The sequence below is a fragment of the Pinus tabuliformis genome, chromosome 6 (genome assembly GCF_031772625.1).
Source record: "Pinus tabuliformis cultivar Carrire ecotype Pingquan chromosome 6, CPIR1, whole genome shotgun sequence".
Classification (NCBI taxonomy): domain Eukaryota; kingdom Viridiplantae; phylum Streptophyta; class Pinopsida; order Pinales; family Pinaceae; genus Pinus; species Pinus tabuliformis.
The window spans coordinates 1,829,408,915-1,829,423,961 of record NC_142292.1 but is presented as its reverse complement, the minus strand read 5'-3'; positions in this window follow the sequence as shown (position 1 = coordinate 1,829,423,961).

Sequence of the window (15,047 nt, the reverse complement as noted above, 5' to 3'; positions counted from 1 at the left end):
TGGAAGTTGTGGCCAAGTCGCTTTGCTTCGATTGAATTAAAGCGTCCAACTCCTTTTCTGTCTCCTTAAGTTGATCATTCATCTTCAGGACCAAGTCCATCAATTCTTCATGTCTGGTTTGATTCTCTAAGACTTCTAGAGTTTGAGGATGATGCATCTGGGGTATCTTCAATTTCCCTTAAGTGAAGCATTATCATCATTTTTATTCTTAATTAGTTGTTCTGTATCTTTTATATCCTTGGGATTGTGTCCCAATTCAATCACTAAGTCCTCTAAGGACTTGATCCTTGTATCCTTGGTCTATGAGGAGGCCTTCTCTAACTGAAATTGTGCTAAAATGTTGTTCAGAGAGTTCTGTAGCTGATGGGAAGCCATGGCTTTACCTGTCAGGGTGGAGTATATCATCTCTCCAGCTTGTTTATGTAGTTCAATCTAGTTTATGGGATGAATATCCCTTTCTAATACTTCAAAATCCACTTTCTTAAAATCTGATGTTGTCTTTGACTGCTGGGTTGTAGGCTTGATAAATGAAATTTGTAGCTTCCCCTCTTTAATTTCAAAGGCTGACATTAGCCTTGTTTGATTGGTAGGGGTGAGCTTCAGGTACTGTGCATATATTTGGGCCTTAAGCCTCTCATTCCTAGCCTTGATTTCTTTATATATTTATTTGATATCTTGGTCCTTGTCATCAGGCATTCTAAAGGAAGATACTTCAACACTGAACTACCTTTCCAACATCTGAGTTTGCGATGTGGAAGGCTTTGGTATGCCCCTAGATGGAGTGGTAAGCTTGCTCCTATTTCCTTTTGTACTGGTGACCTCTGTTGTCTCCTCTGTGTATTACTATTCAAATACAGGATTCACTCTTTGTCTTTTGGCTTGGCTTGTTTCTGCATAAGCTTGTGAAGTTTCTCTTGCTGAACTGGTGGCCCCCTCCCTATTTCTCTTTAGGATTTTCTCCTCATTTAGAGGAGTCTGTACAGCTGAAGGGGTGCTCATGGTTGTCTTCGGTATATCTGATTTCTCTGGCATGTCTGATTGTTCTGGCATGTTTGATTACTCTGGCACCTGTAGGAAAGAACCCTCATCAAGTTGTTTTTCTAGATCAATGAGAGCATTCTCTCTCTCTATTCTAGTGATATCTGGGTCCACTAGGGTAACTTCCACCCATTCTGATTGGTTGGCTTAGGCTTCAATCTCAGGTATGGGATGATGAATAAAAGGTCCTAGCTTGACCTTTTGTCTCTTCTTGGCAATGAATTCCAAAGGGCCATATCTCCAAACAAAACTTCTTTGGAATTTCATGCTCTGTAATATCAAATCTGCTTCATGGCCTGCCTCCCTAGAGTTTCATATGAAGGGGCCTAGTTGGTCTTTTATTTTGAAGTTTGCCTTCTTCTTGGCATTTACAAATTTTATTTCATCTGCATTGATAAATTTCCTGTAGTATTCTAATGCAAACAACATCACTGGGAGGTATTTTGGTAGTTTGTATGGTGCCAGCATGCAACCATAAATTTTGATTTTGTTGTGGTTTTGGGTTAAATACCAATCACCCACTTTGGTGTGTTTAGATAGTTGAAGGATCCTTTTTATGTCTAGACTAATTCTTGGAGGAGGGCTTCCTATCAACATTGTCATGATCAAGTGTACAAATAAATCAAAGAAGTCAGCATATGAATATGGAGATCTGTATTTGTGGATCAATGGGGTCCAAAAAATGACTAATCTGGGCTGAACTTTTGTGTCAAGCTTCTGAAGAGTTAATGGTAACTTATTTGACTAATAATATAGGAAAAGATGGTACAAAACAGAGGAGTATTTGAAGACTCTTTCATTGCTTATTCTAAGAAACTGGTCATGCATCCTATCAGTCATAAATTTGGCATAGTTATAGATGACAACAGGAGGCTACCCTGGAGTGTAGATGGACATGAAAGGCAGGATAATTTCATCAATATGCTCATTAGTGGTGTAACCTAGGTGTTTCTGGGAAAACTAGTGTCTATTCGATCTGCTAGTCCCACTAAGATGGGTAGCTATCTTAGAAACAAACAATTCAAAGTGTTTCAAGATTTCCTTTATGTATGATAGATAAGAGAGAAGTAGAGAGCACCAACCTATATCTTCCTCTTCGCTCCTTTCTTGTTTCCTCTCTCCTTTGATAGAGCTCGCCACTCTTCTCCTACTTAAGCAACAACACACCATCAAAGCATCGAGATCTATGATATCATAAACAATGCAGAATCAGAAATACATTAACCATACAATTGCATCCACAAATAACAAGATTTACAAGTACACAATTATATGGAGGAAAACTCAAAGAAATTTATTGATAATAGAAGTAGAAGAGAGGATTACAACCCAGCTGTCTGATCCAGCATCATCCTCCCAGCATGAAAGCCCTCTTCACCTCATGAAAAGCAAGATCACCCAACAATACAATGTTTCTTATCAAAGAGAAACCAACATCACTTCCTTACAAATTACAAAATTCCAGCCTTCAGATCTCTCAGCTGGGGGATCCATTTATAGATATTTGTAGAGGGTGAGTCAGCTTCTTGGTTTCTGATTAATGTCATTTCACTGATAGTTCTTGGTTCCACTTGGATATTTCATGATCTCTTACTCATCCCTGGGTGAATTCAGAGAGGCAAGTGTCATATGAGAAGTTTCTAGAAGATTCTCTGGGTTTCCACTTAGTAAATTGTCTCTACCATTTGTATACTCTCGCTCATCGCACCTTACAGAAGGCATTTTCAGTATGCATCACACCTTTTGTGTGTAGCAGGTGAAATGCATCGCACTTTGACCAAGGAGCAGTCAGTATGGTCCAGTTTTTACCAGTTCTAAGTGGTTTTTCAGGTGGAACTTCTGCGAAATGATGTAATCAATTGACCATGATCATTTAGGGTTTGAAACAACACTTTTAGGGGTTTAAGAGCCCTTGGTTTATAGATATATGTGATTGGGGTTGCAGTGCCCAAATATGTCTATAACAATTGCTCCCTAAAGCATGAGGTCATAAATCTTCTGATGTCGTGTGAAATGCTTTATCATGAGGATTTGAGGTTTTTCGAACTAGAAGGTGACCTGTATAAAATACAATACAATGCATTATCTTCATATTATTTTCATGATCTAGCTGAGGTGGGCATTCCCAAGCTCAAATTTATAAATTCATTTTCATGTATATAGGACAGATAATCGTCTACTGTTGCAGACTGGTGATTTTCATTGAGCCATCATCCTTTAGCTTGGATGATCATCTATGCAGCTACTATGTACATTTGATGTCTTTATTTTCCTGAATATATCACAACCCAGATGGATGAAACTAGATCCGGGGTCATAAAAAATCATTCAATCTTCACCTGATGTACAAGTCGATCCATGTGAAAAGATGTTCTGAAGTCGGACATGGAAAGACATCGCCTGATTACCAGCCAATGATGTAAGCTGTTAACAGGCGTGAGAGGAATCACCGATAATGATAATGACCCTCAAGGTACTACCGTACAATTCACATGGTGTGAATATAGGATCTGATGTTGAACACCACGCAAAATCTTTTGGTGGAAGGCCATTGATGTAAACCTGTCGCAGGAAGTGAGAAACTTGCCATTGAGGCATGCAAGCTTCAAAGTACTGAAAGGGTTTTTCTTAAGTCAACTTCTTGGATAATGAGATGATGTCGACAAGAAATGACCCGTTGTAGGAGGGCCTTAATGAATCCAACATCTACGACACGAAATGAAGCAAATGATTTTCTGGAGGTGAAAACGATCTAATGATACAAGGTTCAAGAATGGCGGCAATGAAAAATGAAGAGTGAAGGTATTGCAGTGGATGAGGCGTTAGTTAGGTTGGTGAATTCTCTAAATGACTTCTCTTGAACATATCAGTGACACTGTGATGGATTGGTAGTGTTAACGCCAAAAATGGATGGTACGGAGGACCAATGGTGACGTGACCTGTGAACAAAATAACCCAACCCGACTTAATCATGGTGATGGAGTGAAAGTGTCATGTTCAAGAGCAACCTGCTATCAATGAAGTTCTTCAAGTTTTCTTCCCTTTTCCCCAGTCAATGTTGACCAGTACCTCTTTATTTTTGTCAAGCTTGAGGAGGATAACATATGCTTGGTCTATAATTTTCCCTTTAGGCAAACCTGTTGCTATGTTTTAGCGAGCCTAGCAAAAGTGAAACTCGCTCTTGTCCGGATGGACAAATTTGTCGCTATTGTTTTTAACGAGTTTAATGACAAAGATAACTCGGTCCTTTTCATATTTAGAGATTATGAAAAGAGACGGAAAGGAAACTCCAGTAGTCCTTTTTCATGGCATAATCCCTTAAGTCCGAAAAAGTATAAAATAATACAGAAGGGATGACTTTTCGATAGCTTTAGCGAGCTGAAAAAGACAAGCGCTCGATCTTTTTGTGGAATGATCCCTCAGGTCAAAAAAGATTAAAATGTAGAGGAGGGATGGCGCTTCCCTTTACTTTAACGAGTTGGAAAGGCCAGTAGCTTGGCAATCTTTTCATATTTTACGAGTCTAAAAAGAGCTTAAAAGAGACTCGTTTTTGAGGAACGAGTGATGTTTTCAGGTAGCAAATGGTTCCAGATAAGTTTGGAACTTCTCAAACATGGCAGTGTAACAAGGGTGGCTAATAGAATCACTCGTTGTAGCTGTTCCTCAAAAGGGTAAACAATCAAGTGGTGTATGATTGGATAAAAGAGTGGAGGTGATGATAATAACACAACCAAGGCTCAAAAAGGTTGATAGCAATGCAATCACAAAGGTTATTTACCAAGGGTGGATTCATTTTTTAATGAGCTTGAATCTTTTAGAAACTATGCTCAGTGGCGGGTTTATTTTTTAATGAGCTTGAACCCTGCGGTAACATTGCTTATTCCAGTCGTCTTTAAAGATGTCTCTTATTAGTAGGTTCATTTTTTAGTGAGCTTGCCCCATGCGAAACTTTGCTCATTTCCTTTTGTATGTAGGTTAGAAACGACCAACTAGAGAACTAACTACACTAAGAGTTAATGAACTACTGAGGTTAGGTAGGATAGTTTAGAAAAAACATTTCCTTTGCTTTGCCTTCACGATGTCGACAAAGGTGAATGGTGGATCAGACCGTTCACCTAACCTAAGTAGCTGAACTAAAGTTAGGCTAAAATACTATGAGGTTAGAGTTACGTTGGTCATTTTTCACTTGGGTAAAAAAGGTTTGCATGCCTCCAAGTGTTGAGAAAATGATAATTTCCAATTACTTTGTGGAAGTTCTTGCATTTAAGTGGGATCATTTTGTCTACAGAGCAGACAAAACACTTCCTTGGCTTTTTCCATCGAAATAGACAAAGGTGAATGGTGTGAGCTTCCAATCACATAATGTGTGAGGAGATCCTGTTTCAGACTGATCCCATATCCTACACAGAAATGGCATTTCAGACTAATCATATAACCTACGAGGAAATCTGTCTTTTCATTTGGGTTCGCCTACCGAAGTAGACCAGGGTGCATGCCCCCTAAGCTTCGTTACATTCACCGAATTACTCACAGTAATTTGGTGGATGGACTGGAGGTTGAAGAGACATTCTTGATGCAAAGAGACCGTTTAGGGACGACATTTGACTCATAACTATGTTTGAACCGGGAAATGAAAGCTGGTTGATAAGCTACACCATTCTGCCTTCATACGGGAAACACATCACTTGAAAGAGTGTGGAAACAATAGCTCCCATGCTGTAAATGTAGTCACGCCCAAGGAGTAGATTGTAATCTAGTGGCCCTTAGACTACCATCACGTTCAAGTGAACGGTTTTCCTTCTAAAAGTTATAGGCAAATTTGGAAGGATCCCTAACGGTCGTCTGGTTCCTTTGTCGAAGCCTGACAAATTTCGATTCTCAGGCAGAAGCGATGGTGAACCAAGTGCTTTCCAAGCAGTTGAGGAAAGGATACTCACAGAAGCCCCTTCATCTATGATAGTGCCATACATAATCATTTTGTAAATTTGTACTATGATTAAGAATGGTACATTGGATGGAAGGCGAGGACTTGCTAGTAGATTCCAATCGAAGGAAATGACTAGATTGCTTGGAGGGGGGACCAAATAAACAGCCGGATGAATCTCTCGAAATGGGGTACTTCCCTCCTGTTGAAAAGGAATGGGTAGATTTCCCCCATGTTCATCAGACTCTGTGTTAACAAAAAGAATTTGAACGGTGTCATTCTCATTCTCTTTGGAGACCGTATCATCTGAAAGTTGACCTTCTGAAGGCAAGACTAGGTCGGTTGCCGTCCTGACCTATTAACTTTGGTCCGGTATGGACTCAGAGGGTTTATATTCAATGATAGGCGTTTCGACTGAAAAATGAGGTATGTCAGTCAGGTTTTCAACTATCGATGGACTTGGCAAGAGTTTCTTGTATCCAGGCGGAAGTCGCTGCGGTGAAGTAGGACGGTTATCCAAGACACTTTAGCTTCGTTCAGAAAAGGACAACAGTGAAGGGCATGATCACCTTCACACAACCTACAAGGAAATTTGGATCTTCCTTTTTGTCTGTTGACTTTGCTTTCACTAGTCGATGGTGTGTTCTCAACATGGTTGACAAAGGTTGATGACACCGGATGGTGCAAGTGGGGAGACCAGTCTCTCAAGATCCGCGGAATGCAAGGACAATCTCGATGAAAGTGGTTATCTTTGCAAATTATGCATGGAGATTTGGGTTTGGAAGGTGTTTGGTCAATTTAGTGTGTCCTAAATTTCTATTTAAAATTTCAATCCGAGAGTCGTAAATTGCTGAAGTGAAGTGCACTGTATATGCAAGATAACCGATTTCTTAGTTCTTTGTCATTTTTGAGTTTTTGATTTGTTTTTGGGTTTATCTTCTGTGGATTCCCTAATGTGAGATGGCAGAATTGAAAGTCAAGTATGGATGGAAATGGTGATTTCTACAATGATTTTCCAAACTTTAAAGTTCTCAAAAAGAAGGTTTCAAACTGGCTGTGATGAAATAAATTCTCAAAAGAAAATAATAATGTACCAAAATAGTGAACTAGTGACAATGAAGCCCAGGATCCTTATTGCTGTATAAAAAGAAAATAAAAACTGAACTCAAAGCAATTCAAAGACTGAAAGTGAAGCAAACTAAATCACATTACTTCAACCCATATTCTGACCCTTCACCTTTCGACTCGCTCCTGCTATAGGAAGTAATCATAAACAAATTGAGTAATATGATATCTAAATTGCAGGAAATGAAATTGCATAAAATGAAACTAAGATTAAACTACTTATTCATACTTCAATCCCTGAAAATGACATAAGTAATCCAATCACTAACTTGCAGGAAAGGAAACTAAATCATACTACATCAAGTAATATTCTGATTCCTCACTATTTGAGTCGCTTGGCTATAGGAAGGAAATCATAAACAAATGAGTAATATGATATCTAAGTTGCAGAAAAGTAAATAAGCAAAGCAGAACTGAAAGAAATGACAATGTTGGAATTCAAACTCAAAAAATGAATCATCAGAAAGGACAAGATGATCTCATGTCATTAGTCATTAAAACTATGTAATTTGCCCGGGCTACCTACAAGAACCTGAAAGAAAACTGCTGATAAGCTAACAATCATGAGAAAGCATAAAAGAAAAGATGGATAGCAGTTAACATGAATATCAGGACAACGTAATATATACAAGTGAATGATTATAAAAGCAGTAACATAATGAAAACAAGTAAGAAACTATACCGTAGATACAAAGCCTTGGTGTACAAGGTCCCTCTGCAACCTCGGCCAATCAATACTCAGTCACAAATTGAACTTAAGAATGTTGTCTTCTCATATATTAAAGTGCAATCAAAACATAAAAATAGAGCACGGCACAGTGGGCTCGTAAACACAGTCAAGATTACATGAAAAAGATAACTATCAAGTGTATGATAGCGCGTTATTTATAATTGAAGGTGCTATAACTGATTCCTAAATTCTACGCTGCCAAACAGACACGTAAATATCCACGTCCTGAGATCTAGCAGTATGGTAATCATGACAAATAAATCTATGGAGTGGTGGCTGTTCGATTTGGTTCATGGATTGATCCATAGGTGTTAGCACACCTCCGGAGATTGAGGAACTTGCCACGCAAAACTTCACGTGGGAAAAACAGAGTCGTGCCACCGCAAAATTCTTGGTTTGACCACTCCTTTGACCGTCTTTGACCATGGCTATTTGTGAGTGATTCGGCTGAACCAAGGGGACACGCTCCATGTACATGTCATTTGCAGCTTGCCCATGTGGCCAGATCCTCCATTGGACACCTGTAACATAGTCTTCAACAAAATGGCTGCGGAAACTTGAGCTGGCTGCGGAAAATGACAAGTTTCTGCAGCTGATTGAACAAAAATCTAAATCAAATAGCAGTCACAAACATAGTTAGGAAACCATTTTATAAGCTCTTTTTAAACTAATATGCAATGATTTGGCAGCGTGGTGGGTCAAGTAAATGGAAAAGAAGGCTGAAGAGGTGTATAGGGAAGATGCAAGTTTGGGACTCAACATACCCCCACTGTGAAGGTGTTGCATGTCCTCATGCAACCAAAATTTCAGTCATTCCCCTTTAATCCATATGTTCTGAAGCCTCTGCTAGGACGTCTAGTCCTCTTTTCTTCTTTCTTGGTGCTACCACCATCCCGGGTTTCCTTATCAGACATCTGAATTTGAGATTGATCAATTCTCTGCTCAAATTTCTGCACTTTTTCATTAGTTTCTTGTTCTTCTTTTGCCATAGTCCCAAATGAAGCATAGTATTATCATGAATAATTTTATCGACTTTGCTCTGCTCCTTAAGTACTTCATTTTATTGCTTTATATGCCTGTTTAGAACCTCTAATTCAAACACTTCTTGCTTTAAGGATTGAACTTGTGCATCTGGTGTCATGTGGGGCAGAGTGGTACTCGGGCCTGCAGCTGTCTTTTCTAAAGATTCAAGGTAGTCATACACCTCCTGTTGACTGGGATCTATTTCAGGTGTTTTTCTTGGACTGAATTCAAATTCTTGTGGAGGAGGAGGACTGCTTTCTAGCTCTGGCCGAGAAGGGCTTTCATCAATATGTGGAGGACTAGTTTCAATACTTGGCTGAGGACGAGGTGGACTACGGCCAGCTGGAGGTTTCTCGGGTGTTTCCCCACCCAAGTCAATGAAGTGGGGCCATTTTACTTGTGTTTTACTCCCCCTTCCTCTAAGCCTTTTGCTTCTTCTCAAATACGATGGACTAGTACTCCCTTCTTCTATGCTCTGTTTTCCTTTTTCCTTCTTCTTTGCTATGGCAACCTGTTCTTGAAGATGCACTAATCTCTCAGACAATGTTTGATAGTCCTCCTCTATAGATGGCTCAGTGATTGATAGACTTCTTCTATGTTTCTTTTGCCTTTCAATTTTCTCTATTTCTTGTCCTTAGTTCTGTTCTCTTTTTTCTTTTTGACCAACTTCTTGAGTTTCGGTAGTAGGAGAGTCTTGGACTATGGCACTCTTTTCTTTTCTCCTACTCCTTCTCGGTGTCTTTGGTGTACTACTTTAAGATGCCTCTGATGGCTCTTGAAAGTAATTTCTTATTAAGAATTTTTCCCAGATATCTTTGTTTTTCTTCAGTTGGTCTTCAATGAGAATCTTTACAAGTTCATGATGATATAGATGAGGTTCTATATTTCCTATGTGCTTTTGGATTGTGATACTCATCTTTTTCAAACTCAGCAGTAAGAAATAAGGAAAATTAAGAGTTTGACTCTCTAAGAAGTTCATCAACAATCTAGCATGGTACATGTACATTGAACCAAAGCGTCCTTCGCAAGTGATAAACTTTTGGATAACTAACAGCAGGCTGGCCCATTCTTCTTTCAATGCATGAAAAGGAATTCCTTTTGTAAACACAGTGATGTCCATACCTGGGTTTCGTAGCATAATTCTCCATGCCTATTCGTCCACGCTTTTTTTTTTAAACCATCGCTCACCTTCCTGGGGTAAGCTTGTGGCAGCTGCTACTGTTGTTTCAGTGACCGTGAGCTTTAAGTCTCCAATTTCCACCATTTGGCCATCGAAAGACCATGCAAAGGCTTTGTTTGGGCCAAGGCACTGTAGACCAAGTAGCCTGATCCATTGGGCATGGAGTAAAAAACACAAAGACCAAACTGAAAAACTAAAAATTGACTGACTAACTGAACTGACTTAATGTTGGGATGGGGTCCCCTGGGTCAGTTTTGGGGTTAAAATAACCCAAGTTTTGATGTATATTTTGTAACTAATGTAAAGTATCTGTGATTTGTGGATGTCGAGCGCGTAGATGGTAAGGATTGAAAGGGGTTTAGCCCCTTGTTTATGTAAATTTTGAGTCGACTTTGAGACCCACCTATGGTTCGCAGACCATGGGATTATATGTAAATGGCTATAAATAGGTGTGTCTTAGAGAGACGAAGGCATTGCTATGCCTTGGTTGAAAAAAAGGGCAAGTAAGGAGCAAGTAGATAGAAGGAAGAAAGGGTCTGTAGTTGAGTGCGTGGAGGCCTAAAGTAGAGTCCGCAACTAAGTGTGCTGACCCCTATGATGAATTATATTATGTTTTCTAATTAACTTAAGTAGATATGCGTGAACACTAATCTAGAATTGTTCTTTGATGCACGTAAGTTGATAAATCAACTGATAAAGGTATGAAAAAGTCAATTTTAGACCTTCACGAAGGGATCAATATTGTTTAAATAGATTTGTAGTACCGAGTCCTAAGTTTTTCTCGATCTGCGTGAAGGAAGATCTGAGGCGCTAAAAGACATCACACTTGTCTCTGGATGCGGAATCTTGGTTCTTGCATCTCCCCATACTACTTTGGGTGAGACTGCAACTTGCGTTATGTGGGTTGTTTCCAAAAGGGCCAATAGTGTAGGGATTTGTTGGTTGGTGCAACTAAATCTGAGCCTAGGTCAGGACCCCCTAAGCCAACAAATGGTTCCGTTGTCGGGACCGGGATCTGCTTGAAGGAGATGTGTGATGTCACATCACTGGAACCCAACGAAGAAAGAAATTTAAAAGTGGCTGGCTAGAAAAATTCACAAATTTGAGGCACAGGAAAATAGGACTCCGTGTCTATCAAAGGAGAAGTGGTTGGATAGATATTTGTGTATAGGGATACACAAAATTTTCTTCTACACCTTCCCGATTGAATTATATGAGTGACTAGCTAAGTTGGTAGACGGTCAAGGGAGGTGGAAGCTGGATGGATCAATAATGTGGACTTCAGAACTGGTACGATGATTAGAAGCCTTTGAAGACAAGATTGCGCGGGCTGTCGATCACTATCTCAATCAAATTATAGGAGGATTTGTTACAAAATTCGTAGTTGATACCTCAGTTAGCTATAGCAAAGCGGATCGATGATTTTTCAAAGGACCATGAGGTAAGGTTTAAGATCTTTGAATACTTGGATTAAGATGTTGTTATGTGAAAAACAGGTTATGTTATTTCCTTGATGTTTGGAGCTACGCGAAGTGAAAAACTCTTTAGAGATCAAGAGAGATCAGGTCTTGAATATAGCCCGTTGATCGGACCTCATTCGAGCGATGATGAGGGAGAGATATAGGCCTCACCACGAAGTGTTGTTCAGCTGATAAGACAAGGTTTTCCGCTGACACATCATCCATCCACTCCACCTCCACCTCTGCATCCACCGCATACACCTTCACCCACACCTCCACCACCACCACCACCGTTCATCATGTCAAACACAATGAAGTTGCCAATTTTCAAGGGCATAGGAAGTGAAGATACATAGCAGTTTTGGTTTGTTGTGAATTTTGTGTGGAAAATGCAATAGATTATTGATGACAATATAGAGAAGGCACAGTTGGTTAACGCTTTGTAGGATCGTGTGCTGACTTGGTATATTAAGTATTGTTCTGATAATCCTTTGGCAATACTAACAGACACTAAGGATGCTTTAAATAAAGAGTTTAGTAAGCCCAAGTATGACTCGTAGTTAGTAGTTGGATTTAAGGATCATGATCAATTAGATGAAATGGGTAATATGCATCATAGATGATGCGAGTCTTCACTTCTGGAGGAATCACAATAGAAGATAGAAACTCAGGAAGGGAAATCGTGATGAATGCATTCACTCTCAGTTATAGAGCCTATGTTTAGAATTTCAAAGCTTGAAGAAAGACAAAGAGACTAAACCAGAGGTGTACGTGGAAGTCTAGTGTCTGAAGTGTAAGGGACAGGGGCACGATAAAGAACACTATTCTATATTCACGAACTATATCAACCAATTCTGAGGCGCTCCAACAAGATTGGTTTGTGCTATGGTGCGATGTTTGTTACAACATGTCACTTCAAAAGTTCGTTCATACACCACAATTTTTCTGAAATCAGTGATGATCCATTGTCACAGCTATCTTACATACTAGATGCAAGCATAGAAATCGGAGGAGCATGTAGAGGATATCAAGGAAGAACCCTTGGTAGAAGGATAGGTTATATGTTACGTGGGATATGCAATGGAGTGTCAGAATAAGACAATGTCAGTACTTTTGATCACACTATAGAAGAATGGTACTAAGATGAGGATTATGTAGAACTTACAGATCTGCAATGAGGATTAGAGTGTCAGTGCTTAGCCTATTGTTAAAGAGGAAGGATGGGTCTGTAAGATAAAAGGAAGCTGGTTTTGATTTGGCGCATGCTAAGGAAACTTTTATGGAAGCCAAAAAGCTTCATTGAGGCCTCCACCTCAGGAATCCAGAACAAAGTGTAAGAACTAAGCACGCTTACAGAGGTCGATCCCTCTATGCTTACCGCGTTCTTGGAAACCTGCATGAAACTGTTGCGTGATAGAAAATCTATAAAAGGCCTGCAAAAGTTAATAAACAAATGTGCGGAAAAGAGAACGCCCTTAATGGACACTACGTATTTAGAAAAATTGGAAAACATAAGGCTAGAATGGGGCACGAGATGAGGCTCATCACACAAATAGGAGATTACAAGATGGACCAGGTCATCTTGAATCTGGGATCCAATACGAATGTTTTGCCACAACAAACATCGGAAAGAATGGGGAGACCTGCACTACAGTGGTCTCCAATTCATCTTAGAATGGCGAACTAGAAGAATATCATCCCTATCGAATGACTATATGGAGTAACAATTGATATAGAAGGTGCGAGTGCAATGGCTGACTTTGAAGTGATAAAGATCGTTGATGATAGTAATCCATACCCGATGCTCCTAGGAATTGACTGGGCCATTGACATGAATGTGGTCATCAACTTGAAGAAGAGGACAATGTCGCTTGAAAGGAAATCACTTTGGGTTGTAGTACCATTGGACCTTGTAGAAGGGGCATGCTATAATGAACAAGTTGTGACTATGAAGAAAGTGAGGATGAGCTAGATCAGATCTACAAAATAACAACGCGAGACCAGGGATGGATCAATCCAACATAAGATGGATGGATTGCATGGGACTGAGAGAATTCCTGTACCTCTGATTTAGATGAAGAGTTGGAGCATTGGCAGAATCATTTGCATGAAGTATCTACACTATGCTGCAACACGATGACTAAATCGTTGTGCCAGGTTTCATCGAAGGTAAGGAATTTACCTTATTATGATGGTTTAAATATCGTGGATAAATTATTGGATGCATTTGAGTGTGAAGTCCCCGAGCATCACCACTTCCAAGCATTAGATTTGGCATTATGCACTATGCTTGCATGATGGTGGGGTACACATAAGGATAGCTAGGATGGATGGTAGGATTACATAAGGATAATGAGGTTGCGATTTGGTCAACCTAAAACTCGATGGACTGAGACATATGATGGGAGGGATGATCTATGTGATCACCTAACGAAATGGACCACAAATTATGGAACAGAGCCACAGTCGGAGTGGGTACACTTATTTTTCCACACTTTAGCTACAATTTCCATGAACTGGTATTTGGAGACAGAGCTCCACCATGGTACCACAGAATGGGATATATTGGGAAGGATTATTATTAACCTTCAGTTTTGAAGATGGCTTTGTGAGCATCAATGAAGCCCTGCAGGAGATTAAGGTAGTTATCTTCATAATGCCGCAAGAACCTCTAGAATGGGTCCAGCCATATTGGATCACCTAGCTGCACCATGCGCTGGAATGTTATAATGTGACCACTAAGGATGACGATGAAGATCCAAGGAATATTAATATTCCAGAGGTAGAAGGGAATCACGAAGTCAAGGGCCCGCAAATAAACAACCTGGACATCACCACACCATTGAAAACAACGCAAGTAAACATTGGGACTGAAGTATAATTGAAGTTTGAAAAGATTGGAGATTACTGTGATGACTCTACTGTGGATAAAGTTGCCGAGTTACTCCGCGAATATCAGGATCTATTCCTTACCAAGTTTTTGGATTTGCAGGGCATAGTTGGTGATTTGGGCGTTATGAAAATCACTCTGAAGCTAGATGAAAAGCCTATTAAATAAAGGCCATATCACCTTAATCCTAAATACAAGGAAAAGTTTTGATTAGATTTGGATAACAAGCTGGAAGCAGGCATCATAGACTAGTTGAAGAATTTGATTGGGTGGACCCAATGGTGGTTCAGGAGAAGAAGCAGAAGGGCAAGATAAGGATTTTCATAGGTCTACGGAAGCTTAACGATGCCTATGTCCATGATCCATTCCTATTTACTGATGAATTATTAGACAATGTTGGAGGGCAGGAGGCCTACTCATTCACTGATGGGTTTTTGGACCACCATCAGATTAAGATCGTGCCTGAGGATAGGAGAAAAATGACCTTTGCAACAGAATGGGTATGTTTTCAATACATTGTAATGTCGTTCAGACTCAAGGATGCGCCTGTGATATTCTCATGCGTAGTCATCACATCATTTAAAGAGTTCATTCATAAGTTCTTGGAAGTATACTTTGATGATTGGACAATGTTTGGATTGGTGAAGTGCCATGTAGCATGTCTATGCCTGATGTTG